This window comes from Pteropus alecto, unplaced genomic scaffold, assembly GCF_000325575.1.
Source record: "Pteropus alecto unplaced genomic scaffold, ASM32557v1 scaffold17, whole genome shotgun sequence".
Taxonomy (NCBI): domain Eukaryota; kingdom Metazoa; phylum Chordata; class Mammalia; order Chiroptera; family Pteropodidae; genus Pteropus; species Pteropus alecto.
In genome coordinates, this window is record NW_006440645.1 from 2,963,494 (window position 1) to 2,967,844 (window position 4,351).

A 4,351-nucleotide genomic window follows, 5' to 3' on the forward strand; every position below is an offset into this window, starting at 1 on the left:
CGAAAAACATTAAAAGAGAACGGCAAAGGCAAAGAGAAAGCTTTTAAAAATCTCTCCTACTGAAGATGAGCCATTGAACTAAAATAAAACGTATGATAGATAGGAAGACAGACAGACAAAAAATAACCACTCAGGCGATGAATTAATTCTAGATAAAAGGAAAAAATTGAGCAATCTTAAAATGACTTTAAAATTACAATTTAAAATTCTGTCTTAGTCTCTTTGGGCTGCCATAACAAAATATGATAGACTGGATGGCTTAAACAACAGAAATGTATTTTCTCACAGTTCTGGAGGCTGGAAGTTCGAGATCACGGTGATGGCAAGGTTGGTTTCAGGTGAGGGCTCTCTTCCTAGCTTGCAGATGGCTACCTTCTCACTGTGCACTCGCATGGCAGAGAGAGAAGGGGGAGGAGGGAGGAGAGAGGAACAGATATCTAGTGTCTCTTTCTCTTTTACAAGGACACCATTTCTAAGATATTGGAGTGCCACCCTCCTGACTTTATTACCTTTAACCTTCACTGTCTCCTTAAAGGCCCTTCCTTCAATAACGTGAGGGATTAGGACTTCAACACATAAATTTAGGGTGACACAATTCGGTCCAAAGCAATCTGCTCCTAGTCCTCCAAATTCATGTTCTTATTATATGCAAAATGCATTCATTCTAATCCAGCAGACCCAAAAGTCTTAATTCATTCTAGAATCAACTCTGTCTAAAATCCTAAGTCTCATCTAAGTGTTATCTAAGGCATATATGGGTGAGACTCTCCATATGATTCATCTTGAAGCAAAATTCCTCTCCAGCTGTGAAATAGTGAAACCAGACAAGCTGTGTGCTTCTGAAATACAAAGGTGGGACAGGCCTAGACATTTCCATTTCAAAAGGCAGAAATAAGGAAGAAAGAAGGGATGATAGGTCTCAGGGAAGGTCAAACTCTGCAAGGCAGATTTCACTAGGTGTTAAGGCTCAGGAATAATCTTCGTCTCTACGCCCCACTTTCTGGACACACTGGAGTAGCAGTCTTGGGGTGGCCCACCCCGAGGCTTCAGTCAGAGGCTGTCTGGCACGTTGAACCGGAAGCAGTCCCGCCCTTTTAAACTGAAGAGGCAGCGCTGGTGAACTCTGAGCGGACGCTGGAGCCCTTCTTCCCTCGTCTTAAGGAATAGCATACGTGCAGTCAAATTCCTTTATCGATTCATCGCTCTCTCCTTGCATTTTAATACAAGCAGTCAGGAGAAGTCAGACTGCTCCTTTAACGCTTTGCTGGGCAGCCTCCTCAGCTCGGTACTCAGTTTTATTGCTTCTAAGTTCCACCTTCCACAAAACACTAGAAGTCTACGTCGGCCAAATTCTTTGCCACTTTATAACAAGGATCTTCTTTCTTCCAGTTTTCAAAAACATGTTCTTTTTTTCCATCTGAGACCTCACCGGAATGACCTTTAAAGCCCATGTTTCTACTGGTATTCTGTTCATGATTATTTATGTATTTCGTAAGAAGGTAGAGGCTCTCTCTCAAGCTGTCTTCTTTCTGAACCCTTACCAGAATCACCTTAAGTGATACCAGCAGTGCCTTCACAGCAGTCCAGGTTTCTCTCAGCACGCACGTACCTCAGACCTCCTCCAGCGTCCGCCTGTTACCCACTTTCAAAGCCTGTTGCACATGTTTTAGGTGTTTGTTACATCAACAACCCACTTGTTGGTAAAAAAAAATCAGAAAGGGAACGGAAGGAATGATCTCACTTGAAAAAATACAGAATTATGACTAGGAAAAAAATAATTAGTAATCCTAGAAAATACCATAGGCATTAAAAAACAGTTATAAAACTGAAATAATAAATTATAGTATGAACAAAGTTAAAGAATTAATGAACTGGAAGAGAACTGAAAATTTTATCCAGGATGCAGCATGGAAGGAATTATAGGAAAATGTGAAAGGTATTGCTCAGTGCTTTCTGGAAAAAAAAAAAAAAGGTGTCTTTTTATACAAATATATACTTCATCCAACAAATTCTTGCATGTTGCTTTTGTGGAATAAATATTGTGTATGTATATATGTTCCGTTCACTATATCTGAGTAGTTAATTCCCACCATCAGTGAGAATTAGTTTTCTGTATAGGTGGTTTGTAAATAACTTTCTTTCCAGAATAAAATAAGATATTCATCTGCATTTTGGAGATGTTCAACCTTAATTACACCATTAAGTGCTGATTGATTGGTAAAGGCTGACAGAAGAAAGTCTAATTGCCTTTTATTCATGCTAGGGTAGATAGTTGCGTTCTTTTACAGTTGATCAGTTCCTAGAATCTTTTCTCAAAATTAATAAATTACATTTTTCAAGAAGATATACTTGAATATATTTCTCCATGGCAAGAATCTACTCTGGACTTGCAATTCACTGTTGAATTTCAGCTTTTCTTTACCTCCTGTTATTTCTGCCTCCTTTTCAAATCTGAGGGGCTTTTGCTTAGCTCTCTGACTCAAAATGCACAGATGCATTCCCCAGCTATGTTTTTTGCCCCCTTTCTTCTAGAATTGTTGATATTTAAAAGCGATTTCACACGAACATGTAATTATTCCCAAATATATCACACCAATGACCCATTTTTTTGTGTGTGATAAAAATAGTAAATATTTTTATTCACAAGCCCAGAGCTTGTGAATAAGTAAAAGCTGTGGAGTCGTATCTAAAAAACTTACTTAGTCAATATGCTGTCTTGTCGCCGCTCACTGAAATTCCATATGCTATGTTCTAAGACTTCAGTGTTAAAATTTGTCGCTATTACCAATCTATGTAAAAGCTCTACACTCTTAGAAAAGCGCACATATTCGTCCATGCAACGTTTAGTAAACATTTAGCCAGGCATAAAGAGTAATATAGCACTAACACAAGATACAGTCATTTCCCGCAGGGATTTGGCTTTGTTGGATGATGTGTGACCATGCCGCCATAATTCCCGACGGCGCGAAACAGCCGACCAGCCAGTGTCGAGCAGGGCCGAATGCTCGTGCGCGAGAAAAGGACAACGGAGTCGAGCTGGAATGGCTAGGAAAGGCTTCGTGAGGTTCCGGCGACAGCAGGACCCAACGGCCACCTGGCGTGTGGATGTGCAGAGACCAAGGGGAGCTGAGCACTTTGGTTAGACAGACGAGCACGCCTTGTTCACGGCATAGTGGAGTGTCTGACCTAGCTAAAGAAAAGGGTCTACACTGGCAAGAGTGAACATGGAATTGATTACTAGAGCAAGTCGCACTGTGGAGGATATTTAAAAAAGACATTTTCCTGAAGAAAAAAAGATAAATTTAGAGCAGTGTTTATAAATGTATGTTCCCAGTACCGTTAATTAATAGGGTTCCTCCGAAAGGGTCTCCTAGGTCAAATAAACATGGAAAATACTGGGTCTCTCTACGGTGGGTCTTCTCTGATACTTTACTATGTTGGTGGGCGTTTTGACTTCCACAGAATTTCCCAAACCTTTTTGACCAGGGAACCCTTTCTGAGAAACAACTCATAGATCAAGTATGCTACGTGTATTGGTACCAAGCTCAGTCTACAAACTGATATAGTTAAGAAATATATATACTAGTCTATATTTTTAAAGTTGATTTCTAGTTTGATTCTTTTTTCCCAGATCGGTGGAAATTCAGGATCTCTCCATTGCCCTATGAGTATGTCTCTGTTACATAGTTTTCCAGTGCCAAAGAGTTAAGAGGTTGCGGAATGGTGGGTTGGCACCTATTTGGTTCTCTGTGTCACCTATGGAAGCTGGCGTCCGCTTCTATGTGCAGTCTGGTCCTGGGAAGTCGTTTTCTCCAGCTGTTGCTGAGACATATCTCAGTCGCATCCAGTGGCTCTCTTTATTACTTCCATACCATTCGGGGGCCGACGGCATCACTTAACCCATCTGTTCCACGAGGAGGAGCAGAAAGCTCTGTGTGGATGTATGGGGCCCCACCTTCCAGCTTCATTTGGCTTCTGTTCAGAAAATGGGGGACATGTGTCCCATATACCTAAGTTTTTCCTCTCAGATTTTCACCTAAAGCTTTATGACATGAATTGTTTTCGTTTCGTGGGAAACTAAAATTTTAAAACTCAAAAGCACCAAAGAGCTCCATTTTCTTTATATTTTGCTGTAACTTCTCTTCCCTGAGAAAATCTAGTTATCTTTTAAAATGGCTTAAGACAGGGAGAAACATAGAGGCAAGGGGGGATACCCGAGGGAAAAAATCCGTTATTATTCCAAAGATATTTCCTACCACACTAGTATTACCCTTTACAAAATGCCGGTCTAGAGAGCGGAAGGTTCGCAGCTGATGAGTGAAAGGCCGTGTGTGGTGGTGGTGCTGCCTTG